The sequence below is a fragment of the Schistocerca nitens genome, chromosome 1 (genome assembly GCF_023898315.1).
Source record: "Schistocerca nitens isolate TAMUIC-IGC-003100 chromosome 1, iqSchNite1.1, whole genome shotgun sequence".
Classification (NCBI taxonomy): Eukaryota; Metazoa; Arthropoda; class Insecta; order Orthoptera; family Acrididae; genus Schistocerca; species Schistocerca nitens.
Genome location: NC_064614.1, coordinates 1,314,787,121 through 1,314,811,783, shown reverse-complemented (window position 1 = coordinate 1,314,811,783; position 24,663 = coordinate 1,314,787,121).

Sequence of the window (24,663 nt, the reverse complement as noted above, 5' to 3'; positions counted from 1 at the left end):
CAGAGGCCGGCGCTGGCTGTGTTGTGTGGCGTGCACTGTGCTCTGACCAGCAGAGGCGCTGCTGATATGCTCCGTCTCTCTCTCTCTCTCTCTCTCTCTCTCTCTCTCTCTCTCTCTCTGCCGTGGGAAACGTTTGGAGCTACCGTTCTTTTTTTCTGAATCATTGATTGTTCACTCCTTTGAAAGATTCAACTCTATGAATTAGTTCAAGAGCGGATCCCCCATCTCTACTGGCTGCCCGTTTCCGAGCGGCCGTCCCCGCCCCTGGCAGGTGGATCTGCTGCTGCGCCGTCCCTCAGCTGCACCGGGCTGTTCTGCGCCCTACGCCGTTTCCGACGTCGTCTTCTCTTCTGCTGCCGCGTCGGTGCGGCCGCGGCCGCCTCGCCGCCCCCGGCACGGCTGCGGCTTGAGAAAGCCGCACAGCCGCGCCAACTGGCGACGTGCGGGCCGCCACACCGGACACAAGTCGGCAGAGCGTTGCTGCCGCGGTCGCAGGCGCGGCTGTCGTGCTCTCCTGAGCACTTGACGCACCGCGCCGCGTTGCGGCAATACTTCGCAACATGGCCCTCGCCCTGGCACCTGAAGCACTGGGGCTGAGGGTCCGTGGCGGTCGGGAGAGCCTCCGTCGTAACCGGGAAGCCCACCAACTTCCGCAAGTCGAAGATGTCGCTCCCGCCGTCGACCGTTTGCACGGTCACGGCATAGAGCGGCGCCCTCTTCCTGTTGGTTCGGTTGTGCAACCTTGCGGCTGCACTACCAAACCCGGCTCGCAGCAGCCCTTCCCGGACCGCTGCCTCATCACAGCACCAAGGCAACCCCCTGAGGAGTGCCTTAGTCGTCTTCATCCTTCCTACGGAAGGTGCCTTCTCACGCGCCGGCGGCGCGTCGACGATGTGGTCGGCCACTGCGACCTTGATCGCCCTGTGGTCGGCCACGTTTGCGGCTCGGACGCAGATCAGCGAGTCTGTATCGACAGACTCGTAGACCACCTCGTTCCGAGCGCAATTCGTCATGGTGTCGAATAGCGCTGTCCACCCGCCTTTGCACTTGACGTACAAAGGGGGGACAGGCCGCGACTCGTCTTCTCGAGAGTTCCTTGCACGGTCGGCAGACTCGGTGAGTTGCACAACCGAAGGACCCTTCGTAGCGGCAGGTTTCCTCTGCGCACGCTTCTTTCCCATGCTGCGAGGCGCGGAACACGACAATTTGCACGCGTTGTCAAAACAACGCACGACAATTTGCTCTCCGCGGCGCCCACAGCACAGAAAACCTCTTCACGAGCTCCGGGACGGCGCCATGTATATATAGGACAATCCCCCTCCCGCTTCTCCCTCAGGCGTTTCCTAAGAGTCGGTGCGGTTCGCGCCCCGCACGCGGTCCAGGTGCAGCACCCGATATCCCGCCGTCTCAGCGCTGCGTCCTAGGTCTTCTTTTTCAGGAAGGTCAGCCGGCACCGCTCTCGTTATTCTTCCCCCCTCCCCCGAAGTCGGTACACTCTGGGAAATATCCTTTTTCTTCTTAATCCGGGTGATCGCGGGTTCCCACGCCTTGCTAAGGATGTAACCGCTGTCACGATTTAGTTGTGACTCCCTTCTCTATGGCTTCTTTGATGACACAGTCCCAGTATTTGGAAGTCTGTGTCAGGACTTTGGTTTGGTCATAATCCATGCTGTGGAGTTCCGACAGGAAATGCTCAGCGATTGCCGACTTGCTGGGCTGCTGCAGTCTAGTGTGCCGTTGATGTTCTCGACATCGGTCCTCAATGGTACGATTGGTCTGCCCTATGTATACACTAGCGCATTGGCAAGGTATCTGATAAACCCCTGATTTACGTAGACCAAGGTTGTCCTTGACACTACCAAGAAGGCTTTTGGTTTTGTTTCGAGGACGGAAGATGGTTTTCACTTGGGGTTTACGTAAAATGCGTCCAATTTTTCCAGATATACATGGCGCCGGCCCATCGCCGGTCAGTACATCAGCGCACCTGATGATGGCAACGTGGTCGATTGCCGAAATACCAGGCTGCTCATCCGAGATTTATTTCGTCACAAAAATTTGAATCACCAGGAGGCGTGCCATGTAGGAGTTTCTTCCCTGAAGAACTGATACATAGGTTAATTTCAACAGTGTAGCTTGCTTTGTTTGTGAACTGGCTACCATTTCTTCATGTGTGGCATAGTTTGTATTTATTGCACACTAAAGGAAATGTACTTCCACAAATATATGTAGCACTGGGACAAACATTCAGTAACACGTGAATAAACTGTGGCAGCGAACAAAAGTAAATACTAGCAAAGATAATCATTTATTGACACTAGAAACCTGCACTGTTACCAACATATACAATGTATCATCCGTATAATCACTGGAAACAGAAAGTTCACAGTTCTTTTCTAAATAATACTGGGTTCTGTGACAGAAATACAGGGGCGTGGCGGCATACATGACTGTAACTTTAAAATTTGGTATATCTAGGTCATTTTTCATTTGAAACCCTATAATGTATATATCAATGTAATCAGGAAAGACTATAGAATTTAATAAATTCATAAAAAATTTCAATTTTTCCACAATATAATTACCCTGTATATTTAAAAGATTGTGTTGCATAAGACTATCTTATAGTATAATGACTGAAGTACCTTATCAAAAAATTAAGGTTCAACTTAGATATTACTGTTTTGATTTCAGTCAGTGTGCAAGTACGACTATATTACAAAAGGAATGTCTTGCTGTTGTGACAAGTGCTCGTATATTGCTCTGTTGAGGCCATAGATTAGATTATGTACATTATGTATATCAGGAATTTCCCAAAACTCTGGACTGAAATTATCACGATTTAAATAGGCGAGTGCACACAAATATGTCATTAAATTTTGTAAAAATGTACGTAAACAGTCACAACCACAATAAACTTCTTTTTTATGAGGCTACTGGTTTCGGTATGTTTTAACCATCTCTAGGTCTACCACCATGATGGTAAACTACGGTGGTGAATGGAGCAGGCACTACAGCTTCACAGATGCTAACTAACTTTTACATCATTAATGTTACTGGTTCGTTCAGTAACTATGTCAGACCATGTGGTTTCAATTACAGTGTTCGTATCTATGATTGCTTTATTTAGATTCTGACATTCAGTTTGAATGAACCATGGACCTTGCCGTTGGTGGGGAGGCTTGCGTGCCTCAGCGATACAGGTGCCCGTGCCGTAGGTGCAACCACAACGGAGGGGTATCTGTTGAGAGGCCAGACAAACATGTGGTTCCTGAAGAGGGGCAGCAGCCTTTTCAGTAGTTGCAGGGGCAACAGTCTGGATGATTGACTGATCTGGCCTTGTAACATTAACCAAAACGGCCTTGCTGTGCTGGTACTGCGAACGGCTGAAAGCAAGGGGAAACTACAGCTGTAATTTTTCCCGAGGACATGCAGCTTTACTGTATGATTAAATGATGATGGCGTCCTCTTGGGTAAAATATTCCGGAGGTAAAATAGTCCCCCATTCGGATCTCCGGGCGGGAACTACTCAAGAGGACGTCGTTATCAGGAGAAAGAAAACTGGCGTTCTACGGATCGGAGCGTGGAATGTCAGATCCCTTAATCGGGCAGGTAGGTTAGAAAATTTAAAAAGGGAAATGGATAGGTTAAAGTTAGATATAGTGGGAATTAGTGAAGTTCGGTGGCAGGAGGAACAAGACTTTTGGTCAGGTGATTACAGAGTTATAAATACAAAATCAAATAGGGGTAATGCAGGAGTAATTTTAATAATGAATAAAAAAATAGGAATGCGGGTAAGCTACTAGAAACAGCATAGTGAACGCATTATTATGGCCAAGATAGACACAAAGCCCATGCCTACTACAGTAGTACAAGTTTATATGCCAACTAGCTCTGCAGATGATGAAGAAATTGATGAAAAGTATGACGAGATAAAAGAAATTATTCAGGTAGTGAAGGGAGACGAAAATTTAATAGTCATGGGTGACTGGAATTCGTCAGTAGGAAAAGGGAGAGAAGGAAACATAGTAGGTGAATATGGATTGGGGGGAAGAAATGAAAGAGGAAGCCGCCTTGTAGAATTTTGCACAGAGCATAACTTAATCATAGCTAACACTTGGTTCAAGAATCATAAAAGAAGGTTGTATACCTGGAAGAATCCTGGAGATACTAAAAGGTATCAGATAGATTATATAATGGTAAGACAGAGATTTAGGAACCAGGTTTTATATTGTAAGACATTTCCAGGGGCAGATGTGGATTCTGACCACAATATATTGGTTATGAACTGCAGATTGAAACTGAAGAAACTGCAAAAAGGTGGGAATTTAAGGAGATGGGACCTGGATAAACTGAAAGAACCAGAGGTTGTAGAGAGTTTCAGGGAGAGCATAAGGGAACAATTGACAGGAATGGGGGAAAGAAATACAGTAGAAGAAGAATGGGTTGCTCTGAGGGATGAAGTAGTGAAGGCAGCAGAGGATCAAGTAGGTAAAATGACGAGGGCTAATAGAAATCCTTGGGTAACAGAAGAAATATTGAATTTAATTGATGAAAGGAGAAAATATAAAAATGCAGTAAATGAAGCAGGCAAAAAGGAATACAAACGTCTCAAAAATGAGATCGACAGGAAGTGCAAAATGGCTAAGCAGGGATGGCTAGAGGACAAATGTAAGGATGTAGAGGCTTGTCTCACTAGGGGTAAGATAGATACTGCCTACAGGAAAATTAAAGAGACCTTTGGAGAGAAGAGAACCACTTGTATGAATATCAAGAGCTCAGATGGCAACCCAGTTCTAAGCAAAGAAGGGAAGGCAGAAAGGTGGAAGGAGTATATAGAGGGTTTATACAAGGGCGATGTACTTGAGGACAATCTTATGGAAATGGAGGGGGATGTAGATGAAGATGAAATGGGAGATGTGATACTGCGTGAAGAGTTTGACAGAGCACTGACAGACCTGAGTCGAAACAAGGCCCCGGGAGTAGACAACATTCCATTAGAACTACTGATGGCCTTGGGAGAGCCAGTCATGACAAAACTCTACCATCTGGTGAGCAAGATGTATGAGACAGGCGAAATACCCACAGACTTCAAGAAGAATATAATAATTCCAATCCCAAAGAAAGCAGGTGTTGACAGATGCAAAAATTACCGAACTATCAGTTTAATAAGTCACAGCTGCAAAATACTAACGCGAATTCTTTACAGACGAATGGAAAAACTAGTAGAAGCGGACCTCGGGGAAGATCGGTTTGGATTCCGTAGAAATGTTGGAACACGTGAGGCAATACTAACGTTACGATTTAGCTTAGAAGAAAGATTGAGAAAAGGCAAACCTACGTTTCTAGCATTTGTAGACTTAGAGAAAGCTTTTGACAACGTTAACTGGAATACTCTCTTTCAGATTCTGAAGGTGGCAGGGGTAAAATACAGGGAGTGAAAGGCTATTTACAATTTGTACAGAAACCAGATGGCAGTTATAAGAGTCGAGGGGCATGAAAGGGAAGCAGTGGTTGGGAAAGGAGTGAGACAGGGTTGTAGCCTCTCCCCGATCTTATTCAATCTGTATATTGAGCAAGCAGTAAAGGAAACAAAAGAAAAATTCGGAGTAGGTATTAAAATTCATGGAGAAGAAATAAAAACTTTGAGGTTCGCCGATGACATTGTAATTCTGTCAGAGACAGCAAAGGACTTGGAAGAGCAGTTGAACGGAATGGACAGTGTCTTGAAAGGAGGATATAAGGTGAACATCAACAAAAGCAAAACGAGGATAATGGAATGTAGTCAAATTAAATCGGGTGATGCTGAGGGGATTAGATTAGGAAATGAGACACTTAAAGTAGTAAAGGAGTTTTGCTATTTAGGGAGTAAAATAACTGATGATGGTCGAAGTAGAGAGGATATAAAATGTAGACTGGCAATGGCAAGGAAATCGTTTCTGAAGAAGAGAAATTTGTTAACATCGAGTATAGAGTTAAGTGTCAGGAAGTCGTTTCTGAAAGTATTTGTATGGAGTGTAGCCATGTATGGAAGTGAAACATGGACGATAAATAGTTTGGACAAGAAGAGAATAGAAGCTTTCGAAATGTGGTGCTACAGAAGAATGCTGAAGATTAGATGGGTAGATCACATAACTAATGAGGAGGTACTGAATAGGATTGGGGAGAAGAGGAGTTTGTGGCACAACTTGACTAGAAGAAGGGATCGGTTGGTAGGACATGTTTTGAGGCATCAAGGGATCACAAATTTAGCATTGGAGGGCAGCGTGGAGGGTACAAATCGTAGAGGGAAACCAAGAGATGAATACACTAAGCAGATTCAGAAGGATGTAGGTTGCAGTAGGTACTGGGAGATGAAGAAGCTTGCACAGGAGAGAGTAGCATGGAGAGCTGCATCAAACCAGTCTCAGGACTGAAGACCACAACAACAACAACAACAACAACATTCAGTTTACGGTGTATTACACTGAAGCACGAAAGAAGCTGGTACTGGCATGTGTATTCGAGTGTGGACATATGTAAATACCCAGAATACTGCGCTGCAGTCGGCAACGCCTATACAAGACAACAAGTGTCTGACGCAGTTGTCAGATGGGTTACTGCTGCTACAATGGCAGGTTATCAAGATTTAAGTGAGTTTGAAAGTGGTGTTATAGTCGGCGCGAGAGCGATGGTACACAGCATCTCCGAGGTAGCGATGAAGTGGCGATTTTCCCATATGACCATTTCACGAGTGTACTGTGAATATCAGGAGTTCAGCAAAACATCAAATCTCTGACATCGCTGCGCCTGGAAAAAGATTCTGCAAGAATGGGGCCAACGACGACTTAAGAGAATCGTTCAACGCGTCAAAGAGTAACCCTTCCGCAAATTGTTGCAGAGTTCAGTGCTGGGCCATCAACAAGTGTCAGCGAGCCAACCATTCCACGAAACATCATCGATATGGGCTTTCGGGGCCACAATCTCACTCATGTACCCTTGATGACAGCATGACACGAAGTTTTACGACTCATCTGCTCCCGTCAACACCGACATTGGACCCTTTACCACTGAAAACATGTTGCCTAGTCGGACGAGTCTCGTCTCAAATTGTATCGAGTGGGTGGATGTATGGGTATGGAGACAACCCTATGAATCCATGGATCCTGCATGTTAGCAGGGGACTGTTCAAGCTGCTGAAGGCTCTGTGGGGTGTGGGGCGTGTGCAGTTGGAGTGATATGGGACCCCTGATACGTCTAGATACGATTATGACACATGGCAAGAATTTAAGCATCATGTCTAATCACCTGCATCCATTCATGTCCATTGTGCATTCCGATCGACTTGGGCAATTCCAGTAGAACAATGCTATACCAGTCTCGTCCAGGATTGATACAGAGTGGCTCCAGGAACACTCTTCTGAGATTCAACGCTTCTGCTGGTCACCAAACTCCCCAGATATGACCATTATTGAGCATGTCTGGGATGCCTTGTAAGGTGCTGTTCAGAAGAGATCTCCACTGTCTCATACTCTTACGGATTTATAGATAGACCTGCAGGGTTAATGGTGTCATTTCCCTCCAGCACTACTTCAGAAATTAGTCGAGTCCATGCCATGCCGTGTTGCAGCATTTCTGCATGCTCATGGGGGCCCTATGACATATCAGACAGGTGTATCAGTTTCTTTTCTCTTCAGTGCGTTATGTTGTGAAATGTTGGCAGATTCAGTGGTGAGTAGAACATTTTTTTGGGCAATGGCATTAATGTTGAGATACATTTTCATTAAAATGCTTTACAAATTCCCCTGTCCATCGTTTTCGCTTTGGCTATCTAAATTTGACTGGTCAGCTGACATTTGCTTCAAAAGCTGTACCACCTCTTCATCTGATTGTTAGTTAATTTCATTGACTGGATTCGACATTTAAGAAAAAAATTACTCACTCTTTCCAAAATACCAATACTAATGCACATATTAAAGTGCAATAGATTCCACTATGACAACACAAATTTAAGAAATAAAAGTCGTACATCTACGTAACTTAGGTGTCCCTTTGTAATAGCTGATTCTAGAGTCTGCTGTCCATCTTGTTTTTTCAGTCCATGGTGGCATCCATTTTTAATTTGTGGCTCATGTGGCAAGTATGGCGGCGGTATCCATCTTAAAATTTTCTTTGCATTCTATGGTTGTATGCCACAGAAATGACACCTCTAAATACCTTTTTCAGCAACAGAAATAGAGCCTATTAAAATTTGCATATTGAAATCCTGGACACGCGCCCCATCTAACATCACTTCATCAACCTGTCCTAATACCTTTTGTGTATAACCAGATTCCAGTACTCGTCATCTACCCTAAAGTGTTTAAATTTGGACAAAGTGAAGAGGGCGTAGCTGCATTAATTTGTACTTAGCTTTTTAGTGTTCTTGAAGGTTTGGGTGAAATCTCCCAGGCTGCTGCCTCGGGAAGTTTATAAAAATGGGTTCCATGGTAAGAAGTTTGACGTTTAAATTAAAACTCTTGGCCATGACGTTATTTTCCGCCAGTTGGTTTACTTCCACATTCTGATTACACTTTCACTACTGGTTACAAATTCGAGTGTGGTAGTGATGACAACAGTTTTTAGCGCGACCCTCAAAAGACGTCCACTTCCTACCATCCCTTGCAAACAAGTGCGATGTCTGCCTCGAGACGTCAAAGACCTCGTAAAGCATTCAGGTTCAGGGTGGAGATATTATTCGGGATTTTATTTGCAAGCTTTTGACACAGGTTAATACTATAACAAAAACTAGCAACATGTGAAACTTACAGGTTGAGGATAATGTGTACCGTAACTATTGGTAATTATTTACGAGTATATGATGTTTATATTGTACTGACAGTGCTGTACTTAATTTGACTTCAGTGTGTGTTCCACTCTGATTGTAAAAAATGGTGTTTCGCAGTTTTGTGTTTTCTATGAATAGATTACATCTGTTTTATGTTCCCTACCAGGATTTACAAATAATAAACGTAATTTTGGTTTGAATAGCTTTGGGAATCAACTATGTTTTTGAATTCAAAATTTCGACGCAATTTTCATATTTCATTTGGGTATTTTCTATTTGGGATAGAACTGACAAAAACTTGAAAACATTTCAGTGTCTGCGTCTTCTAAGTTTTCGGATGAGGTATAAAATTCCCAAATGCGGCGGGGCGCGGTCGTTCTGTCGTTCTTTCGTTCCCTTACTCTCTCTCAATCATCTTTCATCGAACAGTTCACCTACCTCTATATTTCTTCCTTCCAACGTCCCTTTACTCTGCAGTAGTAGATACATTCTAGGCAGTGTAAAGCAACGTTGATGAAATCACTACCTAATACCTACCACACTGAGGCCGCGCAACTCAAGTTGCAAATCAGTTCCTGTAAGTTCATTTTCACAAACTTCGGGCAGTAGGAGAATGCAGTTCAATTGCAGTAAGCATTTGAAAATTCTATTAACGTCTTTTTATTCATAACGAAGCACATTAAGTGGCTATCAAGTCCGTATTTTAAAAAATGGTTCAAATGGCTCTGAGCACTATGGGACTCAACTGCTGAGGTCGTTAGTCCCCTAGAACTCAGAACTAGTTAAACCTAACTAACCTAAGGACATCACAAACATCCATGCCCGAGGCAGGATTCGAACCTGCGACCGTAGCGGTCTTGCGGTTCCAGACTGCAGCGCCTTTAACCGCACGGCCACCTTCGGCCGGCGGTCCTTATTTACTATGGTAATATTCTATCATTCAAAGTTCACTGTCTATCCAACATATTTCAGGCGTAAAAGCAGCCAGAATTCCTGTAAGTGCGACCCGATTAATTTTGCAATCTAACACTCACTGACCCACCACTATTAGCGAGTTGAACATTTGGTCGTTTCAGTGATCTTCCATGTCAGAAGTGCTCGCAAAGTATTTCATAAAGCACACGGAATGTGCCACACGGAATTGTCACTATGACTGAAAATATCACAAGCTCATAAAACTTCAATTAATTAATTCAGAAATATCACACTTTCCTCAAAATGTTCGTAACTTAAACCGCTTTAGCCATGACACGTTCTATCTGAAATGATCTCACTAGCTCTTCATTTTACATACTATTTTCGCGGAGACATCTAGCATGGTGTTACTCGGAAGCAGGTTAGCCAGCGACTCTCTCGATACTCCTCTCCTCTCTGCCTGTCTAATTATCTGCGCGTGGGAACCGCTTGGTTTTGATTGGCTATTGATCTGAATGTCCAATCAGAATGATCCTTCCAGATCATTCTCGTGGCAAAACTTGCCTTAGCCAACCACTAATCAGATAGTCATTTACGTTATTAAAATTTCAATTTATAATGTATTGTTTAATAAAATAGAATGAAATGGAAAATATTCTTTAAATTAATATAGAAACATTTTTCGCTTTAGATTTTCATTCTGGCTACTCTCTTACAAAAGCAAGCACACATCGACGTTCGTCATCAGCATCGTGGTTGGAACTCGATTTTCCCACGGTGCAATTTTATAAGGTTTTACATAAAATGACATTACGTTTTAACGTATGTCCCGCATACACTCTCTCATTCTTTCCCATGTATTCACAAAACAAAATAATAATTTTGAATGATTTTTGTGCGACGTAACTTAGGGTAATTAAAGTTTTTAAAAGAAAATTCCAATTAAGTGATTTTACATACTATGAGCTTAGTTATGACTTCAGATGTTAATAAAAGACATTTGGTTATTGTTCCTAACTGAGTTTTGAAACCTAAGTGTCGTTATTGGGATATTTAAGTAATGTTCTCAGTCTCCGTAACTACAATAGATAAAAATCTGAAATTTTGATGGGATCCCTTCCTTAATAACAAAAGATTTACGTACCAAGTTTGAACAAAACCGGATGATAATTGCTTTGATTTATTTAGATTCGTAGGGGGTATGAATTTGCGTACCGACTGAATGTTACTTGAGACCATTCACACGGCTGGTAGCGTTAGCTGCGCTGTGACTCAGAGCGAAGAAAGAACGTAGCCATCCTGAAGCCACCTTGCTATAAGACTGCGTGCCTTGCTGCATCGATTATCTCGTAATAACCTACTACGTTACACAAAGATGATTTAATTAATAATTTAACAATATTTCACAATTAGTAATGTTCGTCTTTTAGTTCGTTGTTGAAGTTAACAATGGCTATGTCTATGAAGTAAGTGTTCGGAGGTTCGTTTCGAAAATGGGTGCTTTCTTGGTAATTGTGTGATTGCAGATTTGGTTGTAACTCTACATTGAAGATAATTTCCGATAAGCTCTAAAATCCATCCCATATTTCTTGTCTACAAATGTTATCTGTCGAAATATTGTGTGACAGTTTGAACAGATTGTGAAGATGAATTAGAAAGTTTTGCTGAGTCTATCGATACCATCTTTATAATGTTACAACTTCTACAAGTAGTCAAAATTAGTTGTTCTTATCCACAAGTGTTTCGCATAGTCGAGATGTTTCGTGCTAACCTAGAAAAGCAAGATTACAAGCACTCTGTTTCACTGGATTTATTTGAAACTGTGCAGACATCGATTAACCGCCAATGACTGTCATTCAGCATGCATGTGCAAGTTTAGAGTAAGTTGCTCTTGAACACCTAAAGCAGTGAAGAGTGGGTATGCATCTGCAAACCACTTCATGTAACAGAAACAGAATTACTGCCCTATTGGCATTAAAAGGTGAGTAAGCAGTAATAGGCCTAATAATCTGTAGATAAAGAAACAAAGGAATGAACGACATTTAGCTGCGTATGTCCAATGATATTCATCAATAGGGAAACTTGAAAATTTGTGCCCCCAATGATCCTTTCAGTTCAGATGCACACCGCTCGCGAACTCTCACGGGAATCGGCGGAACGTCACGAGTAATGGGGATAATGGGCAGGAGCACTATATCAGTGCCATGTGAATAACTTGAGATTTTGGGTCTGAAGGGAGGAGTGCCAGAGTAGTTTGTGCAGTTGCGGCGACCACTGTCTCCAGATGGTTTAGTGGTCAGAGCATCTGCCTAGTAAGCAGGAGGACTGGGTTCGAATCCTGCGCCAGCACAAGTTTTCAACCTCCACCATTGATGTAAATGATCGTCCACTATGCAGCGAAATGTCGTTCATTCCTTTGCGTCTTGATTTATGATGGCTGCCAGATAAAAATGGTATCTGTTCTTCCAGAAATGTCGAAAGAACAGACACAACATTCAAAAGTCCATATCGATGGTGTTTCGTTGACACTTATTGATGGCCCAGCATTGAAACCTGAAGCAATTTGCCGAAGGATTGCTCTTCTATCACGTTGAACAATTCTCTTCAGTCGTCGTTGGTCCTGTTCTTGCAGGATCATTTCCGGCCGCAGCAGTGTCGGAGATTTGACGTTTTACCGGATTCCTGATGTTTACAGTACACTCGTGAAATGCTCGTACGGGAAAATACCCAGTTCCTCGTCCCACCAGGCAACATGTTTCCAGTCGTCAACAGTCCAATATCGGTGTTAAAGTGCCCAGGAGAAGCGCAAAGCTTTGTGTCGTGCTGTCATCAAGGGTACACGAGTGCGCCTTCGGCTCCAAAAGGCCATTTCGATGATATTTCGTTGGGTGGTTCACACGCTAACATTTGTTGATGACTCAGCATTGAAATCTGCGCGGAAGGATTGCACTTCTGTCCCGTTAAACGATTTTCTTCAGTCGTCTTTGGCCCCTTTCTTGCAGGATCTTTTTCCGGCCGCAGCGATGTCGGAGATTTGATGTTTTGTCGAATTCCTGATATTCACGGCGTAATGTCTCTTGCAGCGGTCTCTCCGCGATATTTTCAGAAATTTTTATAAATTATATAACTCAGTACATATCTCGAAATATCTCTTCCTAAACTTTAATATACGATGATTATCAATGCAAAGTAGTTTCAAGCCCTATTATTCCTTGGAGCGTGCATTTACTCCAAGGAGTAGCTTCTCTGCTATCGATGTTTTCTCTTATGAAAAGAGTGATGGAGATCTTGCCGATTAGCCGTGAAAGAACGAAAATGTGTATGTATGTATTGTTGAGCTAGTCGCCATCTTGATGAGATTCTGTATGAGAAGGAATTTAATACATGAAGTAAACTAAAGTTAAGTGTGTTCCCGTATTATTGAACTGATTATTATTGACAGTGTCTGCTTACTACGCTGTGTTGCACGGGATCAGTGGGGAACGTCTGATTTACTCTGGACGAACCTGCCGTTTTGTACGCTTATGATCTCCAGTTTATTACTTTCAATAAATGGACTAACACGGTCTTACCAGCAGATCTCCGGTCTTCCCCATGTGATCACCGAAAGTTAATAATTATTACAAATGTTTTCAGGAGATCGACTGACAATTTTCGTCGCACCGAGACTTCGAAATTGCTTCACTGCTTTATGGAATTTAAGTTAAGCTCAATTTAATCAGGATAGAACAGTATTGAACTGTGTGAATGTGATAAGCCTGCTTTGTGAATGAAAATTCCCTTAATATATGCACGTTTTTTACTATCCTGATCAGTGAAGCTAAATCAGGCCGGTGTGAGAGAGGTTTTTAAATTCCAGGTCACACACACACAAAAAAAAATATTAATACGGTACGGTCGCGAAATGATCATACGGGAAAATCACCACTTCATCGCCATCTCGGAGATGCTGTGTCCCATCGGTCATGCGCCGATTGTAACACCACGTTCAAACTCACTTAATTCTTGATAACTTGCCACTGTAGCAGCAGTAACCGATCTAACATCTGCACCGGACACTTGTTGTCTTACAAACGCGTTGCTGGCCACAGCGCCGTATTCCGCCTGTTTACATATCTCTGTATTTGAGTACGCGTGCCTATACCAGTTGCCTTGGCGCTTCTGTGTACATCCCAATGATATTTTCATTCGGTTAAACTTATCAGCTTCTCACAATCCATGTTTCGTGTCATGTACGTCAATATGGCCGAAGAAAACAAACTAATTTGAATTTTACCGAGTGTCGTCCGAAACCGGTACCTTCGGGCTATGACATCAGACGCATTGCGGTCGTGCAGGTAGTGGCACACTGATTTGAGAAGATTGGTCGATGCCAGTCATCGGCGGAATCAACCGATATCGGTGGCGATGTGACATTTAAATTCTGTCAGGCAATATTTACTAAAATCAGTTGGACGCGTGTAGTGTTCCAAAAGAGATAAGAAGTTAGGAAACTGCATGACTTTCCTACTGAACATAGTTTTCCAGTGGAAGAAATGCTTCGTTTCTCCATATTTTTAACGAAAATAAAATTCAGTAATATTTGGCGGTCTGTAGGTATGAAACTACGCACGTCACGTGACAGAATGCACTATACCTTGCCTTACTGTAACGGGAATTTAATTTGAGAAAACTGCTGTTTATGTTCTGATTTAACATTATTTTTAATTTATCCAAATGTTAGTATCATTAGAGGAAACGTGCCTATTATGGGAGAGTTCGCTAATGTGAGGCAGGTGGATTCTCACTAAATGAAGTGCTCTGTCGGGAAGTATCAGATCTTAGTTCTCACAACACCTTAGGTGTTGAGCAGTGTCAGTAAGACCATTTAGAGCTGGACATTGTCGAGAATATGTGGTTTTAAAAGTGCTGAATTTCGAGTTTTGTGAGTGTATTTGCTTCTAATATCTGAAGTTATGTAGCTGTTGCAACAATATTCACATTTCATTCGGTACAATGAATTGTCCTTCAAACTGAGCAGCGTAGCTATGAGGTTACGCTTCTAGGGCAAAATGGCTTATACCTAATCAACGATATCATGTATGTCCTAATACACGGCAGTAACTGATACACGAAACACACACCTCCGTAAACAAAGGCTAAACTTAAATGGTTCAAATGGCTCTAAGCACTATGGGGCTTAACATCTGAGGTCAACAGTCCCCTAGACTTAGAGCTACTTAAACCTAACTAACCTAAGGACATCACACACATCCATGCCCGAGGCAGGATTCGAACCAGCGACCGTAGCACCAGCGCGGTTCCGGACTGAAGCGCCTAGAACCGCTCGGCCACAACGGCCGGCTGGCTAAACTTATCGAGTCTTATGTTACCAATAAGCTCGTTTCAAATTCGTATAGAAAGCTCGTTTCACATTCTTGTAGAACTATCCATCGCTAGGTTGCGTTTTCACATTAATTGAACAGGTAATCACTGACATGGAATCCTTTTCATTTTCGTTCTGGTTTCAATATGTTCCTCGAGGAAAGTTACTGATTCACAAATACGATGGTGTTTCAGCCACAAATTCCAAAACTAATTCCGCCCGCCTTTTCACGAAATAAAGGAATAATTCAAACACTTTTATCTTACGAATCGACGTATCACTTTCAATTCTTAATTGTACTTTCTAGAAAACTGTTCATATTATACAGGGTGAAGATTAATAAAACTGACAAACTGCAGGGACAGATTCCTGGCTGGAAATGGAGGAAAGCAGGTGCTATGAAAATGTGTCCGGAAATTAACAGCTTGCCCGCAACGTCGACAATCGTTCCGGAATACAGTACAAAGCTACATCCCAACAGATGTCCAACGTTGCCTCCACGGGATAAAATGCACTTGTTGATTCGTCACATCACGGATTGCAGCAAAGTTTCACAGGAATGGCCTGTCTCTGAATACTGTCATAGGCGTCGTGAACGCAGTGTTGATGGGCCTGCACAGCAGGAACTGGTTCAACATCCACAACCATTTTCACATGCGCTCAGAGGTAAAAATCCAAAGAGTTTAAGTCTGGTGATCTAGCAGGCCATGCTACATCGCCACCGTGTCCTATCCAACATTTTGGGAAGATGTTGTTGAAGTGTCAGTGAACTTTAATGCGGAAGTGGGCTGGTCCTCCGTCATGCTGAAACCACATAACCTGTCTTACTGCCAAAGGCACATTCTCAAGCAGCCCAGGCAGAGTATTCAACAGAAGCTCCATGTGCATTCCTCCGTCAAGGCATTGTGGAATAATAAACAGTCCAAGACTGTTGTCGCCAAGAATCGCTGCTCACACATTGATTCTGAGCTGATGCCGAAGAGACGCCTCAACCATTGCCCAAAGATTCTCTGTTGCCCACAGATGACGATTATGTGGATTGATGACGCCAGCTGTAGTCTAGTGCAAAAACAGCTGAGAAAATCCTTCCCATAGAGGGAAATCCGCTGCTGATAATCCTTGCACTCGTTGCAGGTGATAGGGATAATAGCGGTTGTCATGAAGGATATACATACTCGTATTCTGACTTACACTGTGTTCGCAGGCCATTTGCCTGGTGCTTGTACTAGGGTTCGTTTCAATATCCTGTAGAAACCGGTCCTCCAAATCTGGTGCACACACAATTCGCCACCTGCCTGTACGTTTGTCTGTCTGAAAGGACCCCTAATCCCACAAAGGCCCATTAAGTACTTGAAATGTTGCGTGATATGGTTGGTGTCTGTGAAGGTACTTATTTTGGTATAGCTGTACTACATCTCAGCTGTTTCGTTTTGCTTGACTATACGCAAACACCATCTCAGCTTGTTCCTGACATGAATACCAGACAATTCCACTGCTTGCAGCACACTGCATCAATCACACAGCCTGCAACACACAAGGAACACTCGGTCCATACGGGTAGAGAGAATAACTTTCATTCGTCAGCACCATCTACTGTAGCAACGATGCATTTCTACATGTTCATATGATCTTTTCTCCTCCATTTCCCTACATTTTGTCAGTTTTATTCATGTTCATTCTGTGTATCCACGATGCAGGTGCATGCAACTGTTGAATGCTGAAGCCCAACAACTACTCTCTGCCCTTGCTAACATGTACTGCTAGGCCACCGATGAATTTTTTTAGCAAGTCAATGATTCCTTCAGAGAAAATGTGCTCTCAGCTTCGAAAATTTCAGATGCCTATAAATACAGAGCAGAATTTCGTTACGCCATAAGATAAATATTATGAAGAACCCAGCGATGGCTTACTCCTGAGTCGCCATATTGTAATACCTGTACAATAAATTATCAGGCACACTTCACACTCTCTCGTCCCAGCACCAAACATTTACAGTTGTTTACATTTTGGTTAATATATGTGGCAAGGAGGCAATGAACGACCACAGTGATGCAAATGGTCAAACAACTAGATTATACAGCAGTTAAAATTATCAGCTTACACAGTGCTTATCCGTCCTCTGCCGGAATATTGTGATGCAGTTTTTTTTTTTTTTTTTTGGGTCATCAGTCTACTGACTGGTTTGATGCGGCCCGCCACGAATTCCTTTCCTGTGCTAACCTCTTCATCTCAGAGTAGCACTTGCAACCTACGTCCTCAATTATTTGCTTGACATATTCCAATCTCTGTCTTCCTCTACAGTTTTTGCCCTTTACAGCTCCCTCTAGTACCATGGAAGTCATTCCCTCATGTCTTGTCCTATCATCCTGTCCCTTTTCCTTGTCAGTGTTTTCCACATATTCCTTTCCTCTCCGATTCTGCGTAGAACTTCCTCATTCTTTACCTTATCAGTCCACCTAATTTTCAACATTCGTCTATAGCACCACATCTCAAATGCTTCGATTCTCTTCTGTTCCGGTTTTCCCAGAGTCCATGTTTCACTACCATACAATACTGTACTCCAGACGTACATCCTCAGAAATTTCTTCCTCAAATTAAGGCCGGTATTTGATATTAGTAGACTTCTCTTGGCCAGAAATGCCTTTTTTGCCATAGCGAGTCTGCTTTTGATGTCCTCCTTGCTCTGTCCGTCATTGGTTATTTTACTGCCTAGGTAGCAGAATTCCTTAACTTCATTAACTTCGTGACCATCAGTCCTGATGTTAAGTTTCTCGCTGTTCTCATTTCTACTACTTCTCATCACCTTCGTCTTTCTCCGATTTACTCTCAAACCATACTGTGTACTCATTAGACTGTTCATTCCATTCAGCAGATCATTTAATTCTTCTTCACTTTCACTCAAGATAGCAATGTCATCAGCGAGTCGTATCATTGATATCCTTTCACCTTGTATTTTAATTCCACTCCTGAACCTTTCTTTTATTTCCATCATTGCTTCCTCAATGTACAGATTGAAGAGTAGGGGCGAAAGACTACAGCCTTGTCTTACACCCTTCTTAATATGAGCACTTCGTTCTTGATCGTCCACTCTTATTATTCCCTCTTGGTTGTTGTACATATTGTAAATGATCCGTCTCTCCCTATAGCTTACCCCTACTTTTTTTCAGAATCTCGAACAGCTTGCACCATTTTATATTAGCGAACGCTTTTTCCAGGTCGACAAATCCTATGAAAGTTTTCTAATGGTTTCATTTGCTCTCTCATCCAATTTGATGAAAGGTCATCAAGTGAAGAAGCCATAAATTTAAATATGGTAATAAATCTCAGTTTCAAACTTTCTGTTCTCTTACCAAAATTAATATACCTTCTTTGTTGTTTGGTGTTAAATGCATTTCATTTTCATCATAACCAAGATCTTTCAGAAACAGATGCAAATCATATCCTGATATATTACGTAAATAAATTGGTACAAAACTCACATGTTTTAACTGTAAATTACATTCCTTATACTATGGATTTATATATTTTCCAGTCAAATGATTGTGATGATGAATATTTTTATTTGTCAGTGAATAATGATGGTTATGCAATGTACATTTTTCTGATCCTGCATATCTTGATTGTTCTTCATAAGTTAATGGTTTCATTTCTTCAACTTCCTAATAAATTCTTCCAATTTATTAAACCTCTTTTTTTTACATTCAATAAACTTTTAATGACAATTTGGTCCTCTGTAAACAACAGGACATTTATAGTGTCTATTTACACACTTAATATAATAGAAGAATCCATTTGGTTCATGTTTTTCATATTTTACAAAATATGAATTTTCTGGATTCGGTTGACACAAACAGAAACTTTCATAGAGGAAGGAGACCTTGAAACAGCAACAGACTAGATAGAAGACCTCCTAAAAATACAGTGATACAAACAAACCCAAAAACAAGGACTGCAAAAAGGTGGTTTGATGCTGAATGCTATTGCAAAGGAACACTGTTCTAAGAACATTCCACAGATTAAGAAACCAGCATGACGAGGAAACATACAAACTATACACAGAAGAGAGGAAATTCTACAAAAACCTAATAGAGGAGAAGAAAAAATGATACATAGAAAGAGAGGCAGAAAGAGAAGCGGATGAAGCAGTGAAAGACCCATACATAGCAGCAAGACCAAGAAGACTGGCTTATATAGCAAATATAGACACGAAGGAATGGGAGATACTGAACAAACAAAGAATCCAAACACCCCCAAAGAATGAAAAACAACATCAAACAAAGGAAAAAGACAATGTATGGGAAACTATAAATGAAGAAGATGTAAAAGAAGTTATAAAAACACTGAAGAACAAGAAAGCAGCAGAACCTGATAATATAGATAATGAACATATACAAGATGCTAAAGAGGCTCTCCAACACATATGGTTCAAACTATTCAACAAATGCCTGGAACTTGGAAGAATCCCAACCCAATGGAGACACTCGATAATAAAAGTTCTCTACAAAGGTAGAGGAGATCCAATGGACACAAACAAGTACAGAGACATAGCCCTAAAAATACTCAGTTCAAGATGTTTTCAAATATAATTACACAAAAAATCAAAGTCTGTGTGGACAGTAACCTCCGAGTACCACAAATGTGCTTCAGATCTGGAAGATCAACACTTACGGCAGTCAGGCTTCTTCTAAACAACATCGACGAAGTTCTACAAAAGAAACAAATGTTCTACACAGTGTTCATAGATATACCAAAGCCTTTGACCTACTGGAAAGAGAGCTCATAGTCCAAAAACTGGAAAGCATAATGGGAGAAGACAGCGTATGGGCAAGAACAATCAAGTCAATCCTGGAATATAAATTAATCACAATATCAGACAAGCTCTCTTTTTTGAACCTCGTTTTGCAATCAAACGGAGTCTTACAGGGTGACCCAATGAGCCCTTTGCAAGACATTCTTGTCACTGAAGAAGTACTGTGAATTGCAGAAAATGAAGAAGATGTATACATATATGCATACACTGACGACATAGCTGTAGGATCAACAGATATAAAGAAGCTGCAGAAAATCCTTGAGAATATAGATAAATGGTGCAGTGAACACAAACTACACTTAAACATAACAAAGACCGAATGGTGATTTTCAGGAAAGGAGGCAAAACACCCAAGAATGCGGAAATCAACATTAGAGGAGAAAAAATAAAAATCTCATCAGACTTTAAATTCATAGAGTGACATTGCAATCAACAGCCAAATGCTTCACAAAACATACAACAGAACGTGCAGCCCAAGCAATAATAGCAATACAGGACATCAAAAACATCTGCCTGCTCAGTCTAGAAACGGCCATGAAATTATTCAACCCAAAAATCTTGCCAATCCTGGGCTACGGGATGGAAGTTATATGGGACCATCTAACAGAAAAAAATCTAGAAACACAAGAAAACGTAAAATCGACTATTCTAAAAAGAGCACTAGGTCTCTCAAAGACAACAAATCTAGAGTAGTCTATCTGCTAGCGAGAGAGACATTTCTAATCGGAGACATCATACTTCGATATATGATGCCACATACCAAGGCTTACAGAAAACAACTGTAGGTAATGGAGGATAAACGAGGTAAAGTATGGCCAGAGTTTTATGGCACCGAAGCAATGATGAACCGCTCATGGACAGCACCAAACTTCGAACTGCGACTTGTCGTAACTAGATTGTCTATTCACGGCTTCCACCATCTAATTTTCAAAAACAAAAATTATCATGACCCAACCACAACACGTGTATGTGAACTGTGTAACGAAGCCTGTGAATGATATCACATAGAACTGTGCAGTATAAGAGTGAAATCTATAAATAAATATGCAAAAATGTAAAATGTAAATGTAAAATGTTAAGCCAAGTAACTGTATATGGTTACTTGGCTGGAATTTTATTAAATAAAAATTTCCTTTTACTTCTTCACCATTCAAAGCTCTTAATTTATATGTTATTGAATTGAATTGAATAACAGATTCAATTTCAACAATTCCTGCTGATCCGTTGGCTGTACAGCATTTTTTAAAAAGCCCTTTAAGTTTACTGATTCTAAGTTTATCTTCTTTTTTAAACTTACGTTTATTTTTAGGTACAATAACTGTTGGTTTCTAATTCTTTTAATAGTAAGATGGCGGACAGTGCAGTGTATCGTATTGAGAACACTCTTATGATGATCGGAAAAGTGGCAGAAGAAGGAGGATATATGAAGAAGGAAATGAAGAACAACTTACTAGAGGCGGTGAGTGAAATAAGAAAATGTTTAGAATCTTTGAAAAACGAAAGAAAAGCAAATAAGGTGGAGAATAGGAATCCTACAAGAGAGGTTAGGAACATCCAACAAGAGACGACCGCGGGAGAAGACAGCTGCACTGGTGGACAACTAGCGACATCTATTGGAGAAACTCAGGAAACAGCACATACCGTACCGTGGCCTGCTGGGCACGTAGCGACATCTATTGGCGAAACACAGGAAACAGCGCATAGCGGACAGTGGACTACTAGTCACCTAGCGACATCTATTGGCGAAACGCAGGAAACAGCACATAGCAGACAGGGACAGACGGAAGAGACACCTACGGGATCTGAGAAGAACTTCAACAGAGACATCGGTGTGGGTAGCTTTCTGAAAAAAGCAAAACAAGACGGAAATAAGACGGAAATGGGAGAACTGAGGCATAAAGTGGAGGAGATAACTGATTTCCTAAAAAACCAACTAGGGATATTAATACAAGAGCAATTAAAGAAAACTCTAGAAAAGGAAAGCCACCTAGACGCAGAGAAAACCAAAACTGATGGAAACAACATACAAACTAAATACAACAACAAAGTTAAACCAGAGGGAACGACAATATACAGAAATCCTCTGCTCCAGCAACAAAATCAGTTACAAGTCCAAATCGATGCACATGAGCAACATAATAAAACCCGAAATCAGGTTAATGAACTAGAGGAACCGACTTGGAGTACTGTGGCAGGGAGGAGCTGGTACAGAAGAAACCAGAGATTATATAAAACCATAATGGGTATCAAAAAAGACGAAGAAATGCAAGCAGCAGAAACGACAGCGTGGCTATACATCGGTAACTTAAAGAGAACTACCACAACAGCTACAGTAGTGAAATACCTTAACAAGAACGGAATACTGGGACAATTAGAATGTGAAGAACTGCGCACACTGGGCGACAAAAAAGCTTTCAAAGTAGGCATTCCGTTTGAAAAGCTACAAATCACACAAGAACCAGAATTCTGGCCAGAAAACATAAAAGTACGTCGATTTCGTTTCCCAAGACGATCAAAGGAAGAGGGAGCAGAGCTCAACTAAACTAAGAAGAAAACCAGAAGAGCAAGAAATAAAAGCAGTATTGTGGAATACAGAGGGAGTAAAAAGTGCTCTTAACCTAGCACCAACAGACATTCTGCAAAACTCGGACCTTGCAATTCTAACAGAAACCTTCCTGATAGACAGCTGGCAACATAATGATTTCTATTATTATCACCTAATGGCAAAGAAGGTAGAAAGAGGACGACCCATGGGAGGAATATCTATCCTACTGAAACCCTGGATGACGCCCACCAAAAAAATCATAAAACAAGAAAATAGTATGCTAATAGAAGCGGCAAACATAAATATAATTGCAGCCTATTTTAAACCGCACACAAATGCTGTAGCAATAATTGACGAAATAGTCACACTCATCAAACAATGCGACAGCAAACCCACCATTATTGCAGGCGATCTCAACTGCAGAATAGACACAGAAAACTATAAAGCAAAACTAGTCGTTGAAACCCTAGAAGAAGATGGTTTCACCCTACTTAACGATAGACAGATACCTACATACATTTGCCACAATGGGAAGAGCACCATTGATATCGCATTAACAAGAGGAGACATAGAAGGAAGTATTCAACCGATATGGCATGACTCCATTACTCCTATACGAAAGCACATTCCAATGAAGATAAAAATAAATATCGTCACGTCACCGCCAGCAAGAAAGACCCACCAAATCACACAAAGAAAAATTGATATAGAAAAATTAACAAACGAGCAAGAACAATTAACAGAAATAGAAACTTTCATAGAGGAAGGAGACCTCGAAAAAGCAACAGATCAAATAGAAGGCGTCCTAAAAAATTCAGTGATACAAATAACCCCCAAAACAAGGATGGCCAAACGATGGTTCGATGCTGAATGCTACAACAAAAGGAACACTGTTCTAAGAATCCTCCACAGACTAAGAAACCAGCATGACGAGGAAACATACAAACTGTACGCAGAAGAGAGGAGAATCTACAAAAAACTAATAGAAGAGAAGAAAAAAGAATACATAGAAAGTGAGGCAAAAAGAGAAGCGGATGAAGCAGAGAAAGACCCATACATAGCAGCAAGACCAAGAAAAATGGCTCATACACCAAATATAGACCTGAAGGAATGGGAAGACCACTTCAGTAAGATACTGAACAAACGAGGACTCAAAACACCCCCAAAGAAAGAGAAACAACATCAAACTAAGGAAAAAGACAATACATGGGATCCCCTAAATGAAGATGATGTGAAAGAAGTAATAAAAGCACTGAAGAATAAGAAAGCAGCAGGACCTGATAATATATATAATGAAAACATAAAAGATGCAAAAGAGGCCCTCCAACACATATGGACCAAACTGTTTAACAAATGCCTGGAACTTGGAAGAATTCCGACACAATGGAGACACTCAACAATAAAAGTTCTCTACAAAGGTAGAGGAGACCCAATGGACCCAAACAAGTACAGAGGCATAGCCCTGGAAAATACTCAATTCAAGATGTTTTCAAAAATAATAACACAAAAAATCCAAGCCTCTGTGGACAGTCATCTCCCAGAACGACAAATGGGTTTCAGATCTGGAAGATCAACACTTACGGCAGTCAGGCTTCTCCTAAACAACATCGATGATGCGCTAAAAAAGAAACAAATGTTCTACACAGTGTTCATAGACTTTACCAAAGCCTTTGTCCTATTGGAAAGAGAGCTCATAGTCCGAAAACTGGAAAACACAATGGGAGAAGATAGCGTATGGGCAAGAATAATCAAATCAATCCTCGAATACAACTTAATTACAATATCAGACAACCTCTCTTTTTCGAACCCCATTCTGCAATCGAACGGTGTCTTACAGGGTGACCAAATGAGCCCTTTGCTGTACATTCATGCCACTGAAGAAGTACTCCGAATTGTAGAAAATGAAGAAGATGTGTATGTATATGCATACGCTGACGACATAGCCGTAGGTTCAACAGATATACAGAAGCTGCAGAGAATCATTGAGAAAATAGACAGATGGTGCAGTGAACACAAACTACACTTAAACATAACAAAGACAGAAATGGTAATTTTCAGATAAGGAGGCAAAACACCCAAGAATGCGGAAATCAGTATCAGAGGACAAAAAATAAAAATCTCATCAGACTTTAAATACCTAGAAGTGACATTGCAACCTACAGCCAAATGCTTCACAAAACATACAACAGAACGTGCAGCCCAAGCAATAATAGCAATACAGGACA